At 41.6% G+C, this 19,063-nt stretch overlaps 1 long non-coding RNA gene across 1 annotated transcript; it reads right to left on the bottom strand.

Moving 5' to 3' along the window:
• Positions 1–1,824: 1,824 nt before the first annotated feature.
• LOC124290871 lies at positions 1,825–15,090 on the bottom strand. Its single transcript, XR_006902067.1, has 3 exons — positions 14,940–15,090; positions 7,264–7,442; positions 1,825–2,141 (listed from the first exon to the last, which is right to left on the bottom strand). It is a non-coding gene; the product is annotated as an uncharacterized LOC124290871 (long non-coding RNA).
• Positions 15,091–19,063: the final 3,973 nt, after the last annotated feature.

Below are 19,063 nucleotides of genomic sequence, written 5' to 3'. Positions count from 1 at the left end.
TCAAAACGATCAACCATTGGTAAAGGCCTGTAATCCATCAGCCGCCTTACCGTGATACCTTTGTTCCGGGATACTTATTAAAGTGTATCCGAACCTTAAACATACAAGGAGTTTGATCATATAATGCGTGTGGATCTCGGGATCAATTACATTTTTTGACGCACCTCTAACTAATGCGTAATGATTTGGGTAGCAAATATTTTCATAACCAGATTTCTCGTTATTTCATGTTGGTTTTTGTTCATTTGTTCGATTTGTTTGTTGTTTAACGCTCCAATATTCCAATCATATGGCGGTTATTTCTTCGAGATTATTGTTTCAGATTTGTTAGCAGAAAAAAGTAATGTAGACAATAACGAAATGAAGCCAACTATAATGACAGAAGACAAATGTTTACTTAGACAATAATGAATAACGACAATAGTTCAAGCAGACATTAAAGAAAATGAGACAATAGTGGATGCGGACAATAATGAATAGCGACAATAGTTCAAGCAGACATTAAAGAAAATGAGACAATAGTGGATGCGGACAATAATGAATAGCGACAATAGTTCAAGCAGACATTAAAGAAAATGAGACAATAGACACGACAATTAAAGAAAATGAGACAATAGTGGATGCGGACAATAATGAATAGCGACAATAGTTCAAGCAGACATTAAAGAAAATGAGACAATAGTGGATGCGGACAATAATGAATAACGACAATAGTTCAAGCAGACATTAAAGAAAATGAGACAATAGTGGATGCGGACAATAATGAATAACGACAATATGAATAACGACAATAGTTCATGTAGACATAAAAGAAAATGAGACAATAGTGGATGCGGACAATAATGAATAACGACAATATTCAAGCAGACATTAAAGAAAATGAGACAAAGGTTCATGCAGGCAATAACGAACAGTTTATGTAAGCAATATGTGGTGGATAAAATCACAAGTAAACTCAAAACAATTTTCTCACACATATTCTAAAGAGAACCAAATTTATTATCCTGTTGCAAAAGTTATGACAATCAGATACATTGGCTATTTGTATATATCATGCAGATTACAAAAAGTGTCACTATCATAAAGCATGTAGTGATTTAAACAAACTGATACGTGTTCTGTGTCACGTTCTATTAAAAGTCACGACATTCGCGGTTGAACACTGGGGCGGAAAGCAAAGTAAAACAATCTTATTCTCACACGGTGCCCCTTTTACTTCCTTGTGCTAGAATTTGCAATTAATACCTGGGTGAAATTGAAATGTCATCCCCTTGTACGTTCGTCTGCCATGTTTGTTGAGCTGATTTACATGATACATGTTGGATTAGCAGGGGACGTAATTCACACGTATCGGAGAGTAGTCTCCCTTTAATATGTCGTTCAAAGGATTCACAGATTTGAGCCAGCGGCGATGAAATGATCAAACCTTGGCACAATTTCTTTAACATTCCAGAACTGCCAAACCATCGAAAGATGATTTACTTTTCGTTTGATCTTGTTCATATTTTGCACATGTATCATGAACCATCTCAGCTCCACAGACATAACTTCGGTTTTATTTTCCATTCAGTATTTCAAGAATGACCACACCTTTATTGATGCGTGTCATGGTTATGACAATTTTTAACATGGCGGTCTTTGGGGAAAGAATACACAATGTTGTATATATGTTGCTCATGTGACTACAATGCGGAAAATACTTGAAGGAACACTACATGCAAATTATGTATCTGTGACCAGGATGATTTCCTAACTGTCTGCAAAATTTGACAACCAAATAACGAAAACTGAATTAATGACAATTAGTACAGCTACATTAAAATAACATGCAAGTCTATGATAATTTTGCCAACTGACGAATACTTTTGTCCCATGACTGTATAACAACTCCACGGCCTTGTAAACAAGGCGGTCACTGCGCTCGTACGGTCGTAGCTTCCGCACTTAAACGTGATTAATGACAATAAGATCGCTTTGTGGGACGGGGCCCTGGTCTGCTGTAGTTTCAGTCAGTTTGAGGCGTGGGCAGCCACTGTGTGGTAAAACGGGGATTATACAATGGTTGCATTTTACACCCGAAGAGGTCCCGTCTATACTCTCTTCATCTTGTAGGTCATGGAGACATCATCCTTGCTCGATATCTGCAGCAAAAAGTGGATGACTATGCTATTTGTGGTGGCCGGTGTATTCTCTACCTAGAATATTACAGGCAGTGTAACTGGATAGCCCTTGCAACCATCATGTGTCTTGCTATATATCTGGATAGTCCCCACTACACACGGTGACTACCATGTCCCCGCTTCCATATGCGGATAGTCCTTATTAATCATTAATCATTATTAATCACTAAAGCGTTCGTTCGTAACGCCGAAGACCCGGGTTCGATTCCCCACATGGGTGCAATGTGTGAAGCCCATTTCTGGTATCACCCGCCGTGATATTGCTGGAATATTGCTAAGAGTGCCGTAAAACCAGACACTCACTCATTATTTATCATTACGGGACGCATGAATGTCTCATGTTCTATATCTGGATAGCCTCTACCATTCACAAAGACAACCATATTCCCCCTCTGTATATCTGGGTTGCCACAACTACTCAGAGACAAGTATGTTCCCGTTACATACCCGAATACTCAAGACTAGTCATAAAGACAGCTATATTCTTCTCTATATATGTATTGCTATAAGCGGCGTTAAACCATATTCACTCACTCACTCACTTCTCTATTATGTATCAGGATAGTCCCCATTACTAACCATAATGACAATATTTGTCTTCAACTATATATCTCGATAGTCCTCTACTCACAGTGACAACCACATTAGCACTACTCAACACGACAATTAGATGCATCTCAGGACTAGTGTCGCTCATACCAAAACTTAGAGACAACCATATTTCCTCTTCATTAGTGGACTGTCCCCGATACTCGCCAGGACAACAGTTGAACCCCCTCTCTATTCCTGGATAGTCTCCACCACTCACCAACAATACGATTGAACCATTCCTCCTTTATATTCCTGGATAGTCCCCACTACTCACCAAGACAACGGTTGAACCATTCCCCTCTATATTCCTTGACAGCCGCCACTGCTCACCATGACAACGGTTAAGCCTCTACTCCTCTATATTCCTGGATAGTCCCCACTACTCACCTAGACAACGGTTGAAACATTCCCAATCTATATTCCTGGATAGTCCTCACAACTCACCTAGACAACGGTTGAAACATTCCCCATCCATATTCCTGGATAGTCCCCACTACTCGCCATGACAACGGTTGAAACATTCCCCCTCTATATTCCTGGATAGTCACCACTACTACTACTCACCATGACAACAGTTGAAACATTCCCTCTATACTCACCATGACAAAGTCATTCCTCCCTATACTGGATACTACTACTCACTCACCATGACAACAGTTGAACTCGTTCTCCCTCTATATTCCTGGATAGTCACCACTACTACTACTCACCATGACAACAGTTGAAATATTCTCCCTCCTCTGGATATATTCTCCACCATGAATAGTCACCACTACTACACTACTCACCATGACAACAGTTGAAACATTCCCCCTCTATATTCCTGGATAGTCACCACTACTACTACTCACCATGACAACAGTTGAAACAGTTCCCCTCTCCTCTATATTCCTGATAGTCACCACTACTACTACTCACCATGACAACAGTTGAACCGTTCTCCCTCTATATTCCTGGATAGTCACCACTACTACTACTCACCATGACAACAGTTGAACCGTTCTCCCTCTATATTCCTGGATAGTCACCACTACTACTGAACCACTATATTCCTGATACCATGACAACGGTTGAAACATTCCCCTCTATATTCCTGGATAGTCACCACTACTACTACTCACCATGACAACAGTTGAACCATTCTCCTCTATATTCCTGGATAGTCACCACTACTACTACTCACCATGACAACAGTTGAACCGTTCTCCCTCTATATTCCTGGATAGTCACCACTACTACTACTCACCATGACAACAGTTGAACCGTTCCCCTCTATATTCCTGGATAGTCACCACTACTACTACTCACCATGACAACAGTTGAACCGTTCTCCCTCTATATTCCTGGATAGTCACCGCTACTACTCACCATGACAACAGTTGAACCATTCTCCTCTATATTCCTTGATAGCCGCCACTACTACTACTCACCATGACAACGGTTGAAACATTCTCCTCTCTATATTCCTGGATAGCCGCCACTACTCTGCTCACTATGACAACAGTTGAACCATTTCCTCTATATTCCTGGATAGCCGCCACTATCACTACTCACCATGACAACAGTTGAATCATTCCTCCTCTATATTCCTGGATAGCCGCTACACTACTCACCATGACAACGGTTGAACCATTCCTCCTCTATATTCTTGATAGCCGCCACTACTCACCAAGACAACGGTTGAACCATTCCTCCTCTATATTCCTTGATAGCCGCCACTACTCACCAAGACAACGGTTGAAACATTCCCCATATATATTCACGGATCACCACTACTCACCATGACAACGGTTGAAACATTTCCCCATATATCCTGGATAGTCACCACTACTACTACTCACCATGACAACAGTTGAAACTGTTCTCCCTCTATATTCCTGAATAGTCCTCACAACTCACCAAGACAACGGTTGAACCATTCCTCCTCTTTATCATTGGATAGCCGCCACTACTCACCATGACAACGGTTGAAACATTCCTCATCTATATTCCTGGATAGTCACCACTACTACTACTCACCATGACAACAGTTGAACCGTTCTCCCTCTATATTCCTGGATACTCACCACTACTACTCCTCACCATGACAACGGTTGAAACATTCCCCCTCTATATTCCTGGATAGTCACCACTACTAGTACTCACCATGACAACAGTTGAACCGTTCTCCCTCTATATTCCTGAATAGTCCTCACAACTCACCAAGACAACGGTTGAACCATTCCTCCTCTTTATCATTGGATAGCCGCCACTACTCACCATGACAACGGTTGAAACATTCCTCATCTATATTCCTGGATAGTCACCACTACTACTACTCACCATGACAACAGTTGAACCGTTCTCCCTTATATTCCCTGAATAGTCCACCGCTTCACCAAGACAACGGTGTTGAACCATTCCTCCTCTTTATCATTGATCACAGCTCGCCACTACTCACCATGACAACGGTTGAAACATCTTCATCTATATTCCTGGATAGTCACCACTCGCCAATTTCTGAATAGTTTCCACTAACCAAGACAACGGTTAAACCTCTACCTCTATAATTGGATAGTCCCACTACTCTCACAACCACATAATACAACATACCATTTAACTAATCACAGTGACGTTACTTTCCACAGCCCACAAAACAACTTCCCTCCCTATAGCTGGGATAGTCCGAATACTAACTGCAAGCCCCTAGGAATAGTCCCCACTACTCACACTGATCACTCATTCTTTCTACATACCGGATAAACTGAAACCATAAAATCCAGTCTCCACAAGATCTTCCCAACGGGTGCAATGTGTGGCTCCCTTCCTATGCTGGAATACTAAAAAGTGACGTAAACTAAACTACTAACTGAATGTCAACAGTCATTCTTGTTTAATATAAGGACATTTATTTCCGCAAGATTAGACAATGGCATTCGAAACATGGTTTTGGCCAACCATTCAGTTAATTTTTTCCCAGGAAAGTAAAATGAGACACCACAAACAACTATTTTAAACTTTAATAACATCGTATTTCTATCTTTTATGGCGAGGTGTGGGCAGCATGACCTAAACTAAGACGTCACAGACTGCCCCTGTTTGATGAGGTCGTAAAATGACTCCTAAGTCATCTGGCTCACCTGATATGTGCTTTTTGCGCTTATTCAGTGTAGTTTTGTTACGCACAATGTGATTGATATAATATCAAGTTCGTACCAGACCGCCAAACTTTTCTACCGAAGAGCCTCGTTTTGAGATTTCCACGATTTTCAGATTTCCGTTTCTCAGAGCACGCTGTACGACAGAGCACGCTGCACGACAGAGCACGCTGCACGACGTATTTGCAAGGATTACAAGGACCGTAGTGTTGCAGTGCTTAGATGTATCAGATAATACTAATTAATATTATGTATCCAGTTGAATGAATTGGTCTCAAAATTCTGGACTGGTTATTGTACTAAGTTGCGCAATAGGACGGAACCCAGTCAACAGGAAACGAGACTGGTGTGTAATCAATGTTTTGACTTGCAGCAATATTCCAGATACACAGTCTAGCTATATGGTCTCTAAATAATTGAGTGTAGGACAGACAATCCAGTGATCAACAGCATGAGCATCGAACTACGCAATTGGGACACAATGACATGTATCAACCAAGTCAGCGGGGCTGACCACCCGATCCCGTTAGTCGCTAAATAGTCGCTAGTTGCTGAAGACCAAATCTTATCCGGATCTTCACTTGTGTCATCAAACAGCGCATCACCTTCAAGATCCTCTGCCTGACCTAGACCGCCTCCGTGGTGCAGTGGTTAGAGCGGCCGCCCGGAGAGCGGAAGGTCGCGGGTTCGATCCCCGACCACAACATATCAAAAGACGTTAAAATATGGTACTTGTTGGTCCCTGTCTGGAGCTCGGCATTAATGGGTACAACAAGGACTGGTCGACTCGGAGTCAGTATAATGTGTCAGTATTCATGCTTCACTGCGGCATGGTATCTCAGTGGGCTGGCACTATAAAACCAGCTTAAGTCTGGGCTAGTACAAGCAGCCGCCCATACACATACACACGCATGCACGTCGTCATATGAGCGAAATATTCTCAAGCACGACGTTAAACCCAATTCACCTCACCTCACCTCACCTCACCTCTGCCTGACCTACTCTGCACGCCACTCCGACTCAGCTCCTGTTTATCTCAAAGAATATTCTGACTCCATATCTCCCGACACGCAATCTTCGCTCATCTCAACAACATTTAGTTCCTTTTACAATAACTAAACTGGCTAGCAACGCCTTTTCTGTAGCTTCACCAACTCTGTGGAACAGCTTATCACAGGGGATCAGATCCTCTGAAACCTTTGACATCTTCTGCCAGAAATTAAGAACTTTTCTATTCAATCAGTAGCTATCCTCCTCTTTCCTGTATGTAAAGCACCATGGAGCAGCTTATGCTGGATAATAGGTGATATACAAATGTATTATTATTATTGTTATTATTTAGAAAGACACCTCACCGTCATCCCTGAACCATCGAATCCTTTATATTCCAATGGTTCTCCTTCTGTGAATCAGAGTTCTTATTTTATAGGTTGGACTTTGTATTCTAAGTCAAGATGTAGTTTACTTCCCTCCAACTTCAATGTTGTAATCATTACAAGATTATTTATCATTTCCTTTTGTTCCTGTGGCACCCCTGAAAGAGAAAACAGTTTTGGAATTTTAATTTGAGGGTGCACAATGCTATTTCTCATACATTAAGCCTCAACCCATCTGCGCCGCATTAATGGACGCGCATCAGGTACTTGAGGCCAGTTTACAATATTTCTGGCTTCAGGGTAAGGCAACAATCAAAACACTTACGTCAGAATATTTATTTAATTTTATGAAAAAAAGATTCTGAACAACCATAAAGCATCGAACGTGTACTTTCGTTTGTATGTCAGTATATTTAGTTAGTGAGTGGAAGTTTAGTTTTACGCCGCGTTTAGCAAGATATGATTTGAGACACCAGAAATGGCTATCACACTTTGTACCCACGTGGGGAATCGAACCTGGATTTCGGCGTGACGAGCGAACGCTTTAACCACTAGGCTACACTCATAGTTATTAGTAGTGAGATCATCCGGGGCGGTGGGGCAGCCTAATGGTTAAAGCGTTGGCTCGTCACGCCGAACACCCTGAACTCTGAATCCCTACATGGGCACACAATGTGAAGCCCATTTCCTGGTGTCCCCTGCCGATGTTGCTGGAATAATGCTAAAAGCTGCGTAAAACCAAACTCAATAGCCAAATCAATCAGTCAGTGAGACTATCCGGGTATGTAGAAAGAGGCATTGTTGTCGATGAGGGTCAGTAGGGACTATCTAGCCTCAAGGGACATAATTGCTCCAGATCCAGATATGTAGAAAGAGATCGCAGTTTGTAATGGACTAGCCAGATATAAAGAGAGGCGTAGTGGTGTCTGTGGGCTGTGGACAATTGTTATCACTGTTATTAGTTAATGGTATATTGTAATATATTGAGGGGCATTTTGTCACCGTGAGTAGTGGGGAGTTACCAGGAATGTAGAGGGAGGACTGGTTTAACCGTTGTGTCGGATAGTGGAAACTGCACAATGCTATTTCACATACATTAAGCCTCAACCCATCTGCGCCGCATTAATGGACGCGCATCAGGTACTTGAGGCCAGTTTACAATGTTTCTGACTTTGTAAGGCAAAACAATCAAAACACTTACGTCAGAATATTTATTTAATTTTTATGAAAAGATTCTGAACAACCATAAAGCATCGAACGTGTACTTTCGTTTGTATGTCAGTATATTTAGTTAGTGAGTGAGTTTAGTTTTACGCCGCGTTTAGCAAGATATGATTTGAGACACCAGAAATGGGCTTCACACTTTGTAACCCATCGGGAATCGAACCCGGGACTTCGGCGTGACGAGCGAAAGTCTTAAACTAGGCTACACTCATAGTTAATAGTGAGACTATCCGGGGCGATGGGGTAGCCTAATGGTTAAAGCGTTGGCTCGTCACGCCGAACACCCGGGTTCGAATCCCCACATGGGCACAATGTGTGAAGCCCATTTCTGGTGTCCCCCGCTGTGATGTTGCTGGAATAATGCTAAAAGCTGCGTAAAACCAAACTCAGTCAGTCAGTCAGTCAGTCAGTGAGACTATCCGGGTATGTAGAAAGAGGCATTGTTGTCGATGAGGGTCGTGGGGACTATCTAGCCTCAAGGGACATAATTGTCATATCCAGATATGTAGAAAGAGATCGCAGTTTGTAATGGGACTACCCAGATATAAAGAGAGAGGCGTAGTGGTGTCTGTGGGCTGTGGAAAATGGTTATCACTGTTATTAGTTAATGGTATATTGTAATATATTGAGGGGGTATTTTGTCACTGTGAGTAGTGGGGAGTTACCAGGAATGTAGAGGAGGACTGGTTTAACCGTTGTGTCGGATAGTGGAAACTGTTCAGGAATTGGAGGAGGAATGGTTCAACTGTTGCCCTATATTTAGTCAGTTGCACGATGCTATTTCACATACCAAACGCCTCAACCCATCTTCGCCGCATTAGTGGACCCGCATCTGCTACTTTATAAACTAAGCTAGTTCACGATGTTTGTGACCTGGAAGTCAAAAACAATCAAAACACCTGCGTCAAAATATTTACCTAATTTTTATTTTAAAAAAGAAATTCTGAACACCCAAAAAGCATCGAATGTGTACTTTCTTTTATATATCAGTATATTTAGTTAGTGAGTGAGTGGGTTTAGTTTTACGCCGCTTTTAGCAAGATATGATGGGAGACACCAGAAATAGGCATCACACATTGTACCCATGTGGGGAATCGAACCCGGGTCTTCGACGTGACGAGTGAACGCCTTAACCAACAGGCTACCCAACCGCCCCATAGTTGGTTAGTTGCTCTCGTCTGCCAGAGAGACCATATTAGTTTCATTAACTCTATAGTGTTTCTCATAGTTTAATCAAAATATATCAAAGCCTACCAGATGAAAGCTTTTATTCTGAAAGAAAGGATAACGTAAATTTTATATATGGTGATAGCATCGTATCCATGACACCGAGAGCCATGACAACGCAAAACTCAATTATTAAATAACTTGCAAGGTGGTAGCAAGAGTGTAATTCTAAAGAATCGGCGTAGAACCTTCAACTGAGGATCCTTTTGTAGTACGAAAAGATATAATCTTTTGTTCCAGATGGAGGCCCGCCTCAACGCCAAGTATATGTATCAGGGAACGAATCTTTGGCTATGTGCCATGTCTACTTGTCTACTCGTAGTGAACGAACGGTCGGCCGTTCGATCAGAGGACGAGTCATACCAGAAAACAAGCGCTGGTCGGCTCGGTATCGGTATACTGTATTCTTGTCAAATATATCTATACTGACGTACAAAAGAAAGTAAACACTTGATGTTTGGGGTTTATTAAAAACGGCCAAAATAGTAGAGGACAAAAAAATGATCTTTGAAAAATACTAACTTTGGGTTATTTTGTTTCATTTCTATTTTGTACCTTTTTTTATTTCACCAACATGGACAGAAAATCTAATATTTTAGTCCAACGTGTGTCAAGGGAGTGCGATCAAGACAGGTTCCCTAGAAGGCTTCTGGCTACCTGTAATGCGCAGGCGCAGACTATCCAGGTAACCAGGCTGAGTACTCGTTGTGAGTGAGCTATCCCGCACGTAATCTCGAGACCCAGGGGGCATTGCGAAACAGCAATAACAAAATTTAACATGTATTTTCTCTATGTCTCTTTCAGTATGTCAACCTTATCGACTCGGTGTCGGTGCAATCTATAGGTAAATATCATCGAGACAGATCGAGAACGATGTATGCAAATTTGCCACTTGTACTGATTCTCAGTTGGGGATATATAACATAATATGATGATATTTTTTATCTTTATGTACGCAAGGGCCTTATATATTCACATTGGTGAACTTTCTCATGGGTGAACGCGGTCGACTTTTCCGACTATGTAAAGCAATATACAAGGCTATTGAGACCTTCACATAAGAGATTCGATTTTAACATTGACAGAATTGTTTGTTTAATATTGATGACAGCTGAATGATATGTACTTCTTTCTTAATGCGGGTGTGGTGCACGAGGGACTCTATGATTGAACTGATAATGGTTCATTGTTCGGGTATTTAAACACCATTTTTTGTAGCTCATTTACCAGAGGATGTAGAAGTACATCGTAAATATAGAAAACATTTTTAGCCACTCATTTTGCAAACGAAACAGAGTTTACAAGCGGAGAGGGGAGACAAGCAATGCAGGGCTCCATTCCACAAAGAGATCATAGCGCTAAGGTGATCGTAACTCCCACACTTAAACATTGGCTTACGGTCGTGGTAACGCTGAAACGGCCTTGTCGAACTTGGCCCGGGATCCCGTTTCACAAACAGTGTGCGAAATAGTTTCCAAATTTTGCTACTGAGCCAGTCGGGCTAGTTATGCCTGAAAGTAACTAGCCCACAAAATATTTCACTGGCCCGAAGTTTGAATGAAGACACGTGTTTCATCATTAAGCTGCTAATATGATGAACATTTTTATCAAGCCATAATCTTGCATGATTTAAAAGTGTATTATAACTTATCAAGTCGGAGAGAGTGATATATTTACAAAATGACCCCATGACAATTCACTAGCCAGTTGGGCCAATGACTGTGGAGATTGACTGGCCCGACTGGACTTTTACTAGCCACAGGCTACCGGGCCAGTGGCTATTTCGCACACTGTTCACAAAGCGATCGTAGCGCTACGACTCTCGACTATAGGAGTTACGAGAGTCGTAGCGCTACAATCTCTTTGTGAAACGGGTCCCAGGGTTTTGTTTCAGTGTTACTAGTGGGGGTAGTTAAAAGCCATTTTTAGCATTGTTTTAGCTTCATCACGGCGAGAAGATATGGCGTCAGCGTTCGAAATTAACGTCGGTCCTTAGGCCCGAAGCCGACTGAAAACCACTCGGACCCGCTGCTTTTGCTTTCTGCAGGTCCTTAAGGCCGACATCTTTTTCATCTTATTTCAATATTAAAATATAGGGCCTATACATTCTGATCAGGACCCACAACTTGTTATGGTTCTGGCTCCTTAGAGTCTTCAGCTTTCGGGGTTAAGGGCAAACACTGTATGGTATGGGGAAAAGTAATGTTATCACTTAAGGAAACACAAAATACATAGCAACGCTAAAGAAAAACAGATTAACCGACGAAACCCACACAATTAAAGATACCAGAATAGTCTTAACGGGTAAAAGAGCGATCGAACAACGACTATATGCATGATGCTGACAATTCTAGATACATAATTGGCGCTATCTGAGATTTAAATCCATGAGCATAGGTTTCTTGCACACCAAAGAGCGACAATTCTGTCTTTTGAAAGTAGGCGTCTTAGCCGCCTGTGATTAGCGCAGTGATGAAGATGCTGATGGTTACGTCTTGTGAAGGGCCATTGAATGAGTGTTTATTCATTAGCGCAGTGATGTCGATGCTGATGGTTACGTCATGTGAAGGGCCAGTGAATGAGTGTTTATTCATTAGCGCAGTGATGAAGATGCTGATGGTAACGTCTTGTGAAGGGCCAGTGAATGAGTGTTTATTCATTAGCGCAGTGATGAAGATGCTGATGGTTACGTCATGTGAAGGGCCAGTGAATGAGTGTTTATTCATTAGCGCAGTGATGAAGATGCTGATGGTTACGTCTTGTGAAGGGCCAGTGAATGAGTGTTTATTCATTAGCGCAGTGACGAAGATGCTGATGGTTACGTCATGTGAAGGGCCAGTGAAAGAGTGTTTATTCATTAGCGCAGTGATGAAGATGCTGATGGTTACGTCATGTGAAGGGCCAGTGAATGAGTGTTTATTCATTAGCGCAGTGATGAAGATGCTGATGGTTACGTCTTGTGAAGGGCCAGTGAATGAGTGTTTATTCATTAGCGCAGTGATGACGATGCTGATGGTTACGTCTTGTGAAGGGCCAGTGAATGAGTGTTTATTCATTAGCGCAGTGATGAAGATGCTGATGGTTACGTCTTGTGAAGGGCCAGTGAATGAGTGTTTATTCATTAGCGCAGTGATGAAGATGCTGATGGTTACGTCATGTGAAGGGCCAGTGAATGAGTGTTTATTCATTAGCGCAGTGATGACGATGCTGATGGTTACGTCTTGTGAAGGGCCAGTGAATGAGTGTTTATTCATTAGCGCAGTGATGAAGATGCTGATGGTTACGTCATGTGAAGGGCCAGTGAATGAGTGTTTATTCATTAGCGCAGTGATGAAGATGCTGATGGTGTGAAGGGCCAGTGAAAGAGTGTTTATTCATTAGCGCAGTGATGAAGATGCTGATGGCGTCAGTGAAGGGCCAGTGAATGAGTGTTTATTCATTAGCGCAGTGATGACGATGCTGATGGTTACGTCATGTGAAGGGCCAGTGAATGAGTGTTTATTCATTAGCGCAGTGATGACGATGCTGATGGTTACGTCTTGTGAAGGGCCAGTGAATGAGTGTTTATTCATTAGCGCAGTGATGATTATTTGCTTGTGAAGGGCCAGTGAATGGTTATGCTGAATGGTTTATTCATTAGCGCAGTGATGAAGATGTGTTACGTCTTGTGAAGAGGCCAGTGAATGAGTGTTTATTCATTAGCGCAGTGATGAAGATGCTGATGGTTACGTCAGTGAATGAGTGAAGGGCCAGTGAATGAGTGTTTATTCATTAGCGCAGTGATGACGATGCTGATGGTTACGTCATGTGAAGGGCCAGTGAAAGAGTGTTTATTCATTAGCGCAGTGATGAAGATGCTGATGGTTACGTCATGTGAAGGGCCAGTGAATGAGTGTTTATTCATTAGCGCAGTGATGAAGACGCTGATGGTAACGTCTTGTGAAGGGCCAATACTCGCTCGCTCACTCTTTCACTCCCTAAAAGCAAGAATAACATAATTTTGCAATCATCTTTAAAGAGATTATACATTGCTGTGGACTTTCACATTGCTTATTATAGCATTACATCACATCACAAGACAAAAAAACTGTCGTTTTCCTAAATACTAATATGGATAAAATATGTATTTCTCAAAAAACATGAACGTGTTTGACGATTTACTTAAAGGTCACATGCAACCAAAAATCAAACATAATTAAAACACAATTTTCACTTCTTCATTATATTAATATGCATTGCTGATTATGAAAAAACAAATAAACAAAATTATAAGCGTATAATCGCAAATCAAAAGTGCAATATTTTGTACTTGGGTTTACCTCCCTCGAAACGAAGCAGCCGGGATACCGAACCCAGTCAGAGCGGGTGGGTGTGTACTCAAGTGTAACGGCTGGTTCATTAGCAGATGCCGCCTTCACAACTCATTGTGTGTGTATATATCGAGATGTTGGGTTTTGTAAATACATGCTCATTTTTTGTGTATAACATTTTGCAATCAACAGACATCATAACATGTCATGTGTTCAAGTATCACACCTGCCTGTCTGTGTAATTACATAATTTGACAGAGACCGAACTCGGGCCATAAATCAATGCGTTTTGTTTATGGTGTATAGCCTGATTGGTGTTAAGTTCAAATTGCATGTGGTCAGTGATCGCAGTTGTGTATTGAATATTGTCATTAGCAGACAGGCAGGCAGACACACAGGTGTCAATAAAACAAGACATTGAGTTTTGTCTGTGACAACGACATATCTATATCACAGTTAGAAATTGTGTCAACGCTAAATAATGACATTGCCTTTAAGTATCGAACTGAGAAAGTGACTCGGTAAGAAGAACGTGTGGTGAAATAGACAAATGAAATTATATAAACAGTTTATTTACTGTCATAACTTATAAAAAGTTTGCGACTGTGAGATATCAACAAAACATTATGAAAATAGCTCACACCAAAGCCTTCACCGAGTATTCACCAGACAGCCCGCTTCCAAGTTGCGCGAACCTATTTCACTGCGCACGTGCTATGAGCGGTTTTTTTCATCGCGTTATTTTTCAGCTTTATAAGTTGAATTTGCATTTTTGACGCTTTGTTTCGATAAGTCCATACCGAAAGGTATCAGAATCTGCAAAGTTGTGTTTTACGTTGCATGTGACCTCTAAATTCATTACTGAGATGATCGCAGAACTGTTTTTAGTCTTACCCATTTTCTCTGAAAATGCGTCCATATTCTCATACAATTCTGGTACCAATTCCCATTTTCCATTAAACTTCTCCATTTTGATTCCCAAAGATGATAACCACCTATGTTCTCAATTGTTTTGGAGTTCGTGTATGTCAGGTAATGCTTTATATATATATCGACCTCTAGTACATGGTGAGTACATACACCGTTGCTATGTTCACACAATACTGTGTGACAACACGTAGCTGGTATATTCGCCAGGCAGTACAAACTAGGTCGCGTGTTAATCATTTGTCCTGCAGTATCACTGGATCTCATGACTTTGACCTCTGTATGAGTCATGGGTGTCCAGCTGGTTAATGCTATCAGGGTACATGTATACCGTAATTCCTAGCTGTTACGTCAGGGGCGAGTTGTGACGATTGACCCAAATCTTGATACTGACAATTACGACAATTACCTGTCCAAACACGATCGACTACTAGTATATGCCGTAACGGAAAGGGCAGGTTTGGCCGAAACCCTTCGGTAGGGGTGCAATCACCCAAGTCGTCTGTGTCTGGACCAATGAAGATTCGGGTTAGAATTGGTCTCTAGCAACCCATGCTTGTCGTAAAAGGCGACTAACTTGGCTGACATATATCATCGTATCCCAGTTGCGTAGATCGATGCTCATGCTAATGATCACTGGATTGTCTGGTCCAGAATATTTACAGACCGCCGCCAAGGAGCTGAAATATCGCAAACTAAGGCCTGTGGGGACGAGTCGTCTTGCGTCATCTACAGTCGACCAATATTTGGGCTTTCAACTTCAGTCAGACATTTGCCTTTTCTTTCTGTCGTTGGCTCCGTCTGGTTTACACTAGTTTAATGAAAGGGTTATTTAGTGAAGAGTTATGACTGCGCACTTTAAGATTGGCAAGCATCACCGTGTACTACATCTGGCAAGAACAGCGAGTGAGTGAGTTTAGTTTAACCCCGCTTTTAGCAATATTCCGGCAATATCACGGCAGGGGACACCAGAAATGGGCTTCACACATTGTACCCATGTGGGGAATCTAACCCAGGTCCTCTGCATGACGAGCGAACGCTTTAACCACCAGGCTAACTCCGCCGCCCCAACTTGGGAATAGAATCTTTAATTAGTAATATCTGTATGTTTGCAACTCTGTATAGGAAACAAATGGAAATAGTAAGACTGGGGACTCCATGTTCGTCCGGTGCCAGTAGAGCAGATGCTTGTCAATATTCCGGTATGGTCTGTTCCGAGAAGCATCCCAAAATAAAGGCTCCCACCACGTCTTCAAGCACAGGCAAACTGTAGCGCAAATAGGGCTGCGCAGCAAAGAGAAAAAATACCAGTCGTATATAGGAAGACTTGTCATTTTCTCTTTGTTGCGCAGCCCTATTTGCTACAGTTTGCCTGTGCTTCAAGGCATGTGCCATACCGCTTAGCTTGTCTTGGCACCCAACATATATTAAGAGTGAGTGGGTGACTACAGGTTAACGCCGCTTTTAGCAATATTCCAGCAATATCAGAGCGGGGGACACCAGAAATGACCATTTAATCCATGTGGCGAATCGAACCCGGGTCGCTAGGGTGACGAGTGAACATTTTAATCACTAGGCTACCCCAACCCCTTCAACTCATATCAGTTGCATATATGTCTCGTACAGATAACAGTATATGGCCCTTGGTTCATATATTGCATGGATACTCTTTACATACACACAAAGAAATGGAAAAAAACTATTACATTTCAATATCCAATCTTTTGGCATCTGCGTTCAAGAGGCGCATTTGTGGGAACCATGGAATTGCGATATCTGGGACACCACTAGCAAACACCACTACATTCCGTTTGAGACAAAATGATACCGATGTACTTGCAATCTAACGCAAAAACAAATAGACATAAAAGAATCAATCTAACGACCTTGTAACAAACTGGGAAACCGCACAAATAAATGATGACAGTTTCTTAAACGTTTTTATTTTTGTGACAAAAACTCTGCAATTGTTTTCTAGTGTTCGTCTGTTGTTTTTATTGCAGTCCACGTTGGTTTGATTCTTTTATGTCTTTTTGTTTTTGTGTTAGATTGCAATTGATCGGTATCATTTTGTCTCAAACGGACTTTAGATCCCGTTAGTCGCCTCTTACGACAAGCATTGGTTGCTGAAAACCAATTCTAACCCTGATCTTCTCGGGTTGTATTCTTGCATGTCGCTATTTAGATGTGCTTTACAATCAGCTTAAAACTGACACAGGTGTCATTTCTGCTACGTCTATGACTAAATCAGAGTGACCCTGGAGGTTGTGAAGCGTTTTCTAAAAGGGTCGTGAAAAACCTGCGTTAAATCTTTAAATGTTATCGTCATTTCGAGAAATGTTGTCTGTTACTTTTGAAAGAAATACAGATTCGAAGCCCCGAGAAGCAGGTCCTGGCATTGCTATATATAACTAGGAAAACAGTAAACCACCACTGAGTAAGGCTCAGTACACATATCAATAATATACGCCTAATAGTGTTCCTTTATTCATTTCCAGGTTTCTTGACAAGGTATGTTCAGTCGAGCACCGTTGTCTCGATATTCAAGGGACCATGAAATATATCGAGTTATCCGAACTTCGAGACATCCGACCAGGGCACATCATCACATATCACTATGAAACAAAACAAAAAGTTTCGAAACTATAATCCGTTATCAGTAGTACGTGTTAAGTTGTAACAGTGAGTACTTCCTAATTGTTTCCAAAGGTGACACCTTCGACTCAATTAGCCCTAATTAGTTTACACTGCCACATCCCTTTGATTCATGCCGCACCGTGTGGAAACGTGTGGAAACAACCTCAGTTCAGAGGGATACTTGCCCATGAAAGGTTGGTGAATATCGAGTTTCTTTACAAATATCGAGTTAAAAGGGTACTTTTCAATGTTGGGACCATGAAATTATATCGAGATATCCGAAATATCTAGACATCCGTATCGAGTTAAAAGAGCTTGAATAATGATAAATTATGAAGGATTTTGCCGGGACCGAGATGTTACATCAAGACAACCGAGATATCGAGGTATCAGAGTTCGACACAGTGTATTATGAAGGATGTTGCCGGGATCGAGATGTTATATCGAGACAACCGAGATATCGAGTTATCAGAGTTCGACACAGTGTATCGTGAAAAAAGTAAAGGAACACTTGTACTTTCATGTGTTCCCTTATTCATTTCTATGAGTATATATCAACTGAATGTCATAGCGTACCGATGAAACCTGCTTCGAGTTATCTGCCCTTGTTATGCACAAACAAATATCTTTTTGCTAACAATTTTTTAAACTACCAATAGACGAGATTCCCAGATTGGCGGAGTTTCATAGAAATGCAATCCGACGAACGTTTACATGGATATAAAAAGTTGGGGTTTCTCATGTGAAATGACACGCCTCCAGCTCGCTCATTATGTACAGAAAATACAAGACCTTGTCCCATTTCTTGATCTGACCTCTTTCTCTGTTGACAAAAAGTGACTCTGTCGCTATCTTTAGGTCAGTATGTAAATATACAACGTGCTTTCAAAACAAACAGATCGAGAACACTGTGGTTGTGTTTATCATGTCTATGTTTTATATAAAAAAAATAAATCGTAATCTTTATCCATTAAAGATAATTACCACCCAACCATCGTTAGCGTTAGTTAACCCAGGGGCCGTTCCGGGTGCGGGGCCGGTTTGGGTTAAATATCCAGGGGCCGGTTCGGCTTAGGGCCGGTTCGGGTGTATCCCGTAATATATAGTCACACCTCATTGAGAGAAGCCATGAAGATTCCGGTCCATGTCCATGCTTGTCGTAAGAGGCGACTAACGGGATCGGGTGGTCAGGCTCGCTGACTTGGTTGACACATGTCATCGGTTCCCATGGCGATAGTCACCTCTCGTAACATTCTATAAACAATTTAGTAGTGGTGTGACGATTCATCGATACATCGATCTCTGGGCCGCCGATAGGTTTTACATTGTCGTATATCCCGATACGATACTTCAAATGGGCCACGATACATCGATGTTTTACTCTGAATATTGCCGAATCGCGATATCTGTCAAGAAAGATTACTTTTGTTTGATGATTAAAATATATGCATACT

Source organism: Haliotis rubra, unplaced genomic scaffold (assembly GCF_003918875.1).
Source record: "Haliotis rubra isolate DU_JTF1 unplaced genomic scaffold, ASM391887v1 Scf476, whole genome shotgun sequence".
Classification (NCBI taxonomy): domain Eukaryota; kingdom Metazoa; phylum Mollusca; class Gastropoda; order Lepetellida; family Haliotidae; genus Haliotis; species Haliotis rubra.
Note: the sequence above shows the minus strand (reverse complement) of the source record. Positions and strands in the feature narration are given on the sequence as shown.